This window comes from Aphanomyces invadans (assembly GCF_000520115.1).
Source record: "Aphanomyces invadans strain NJM9701 unplaced genomic scaffold supercont1.20, whole genome shotgun sequence".
Taxonomy (NCBI): domain Eukaryota; phylum Oomycota; class Saprolegniomycetes; order Saprolegniales; family Verrucalvaceae; genus Aphanomyces; species Aphanomyces invadans.
In genome coordinates this window covers 27,172-27,389 of record NW_008580165.1, presented here as the reverse complement: position 1 = coordinate 27,389, position 218 = coordinate 27,172, and positions in this window count along the sequence as shown.

Here is a 218-nt window from a genome sequence, read left to right as displayed (position 1 = left end):
TTGGAATGAAAGTTGGGGTCCAAGCTGATGGCCTTGAGAATCAGCATTTTTGTGCTGACGGCCACGTCCTCGTTGCGCAAGTCCTGGCAGTATTGAAGGAGCTGCTGTTCAATGTCGGGCTGCGCCACCGGACGCCCTGAGTGGACGGTGTATGCTGTTGGTGATCGCTGTGCAGCTGCTTTGATTGCTTCGTGGTTTTGAACCCAACGGCGCACCTG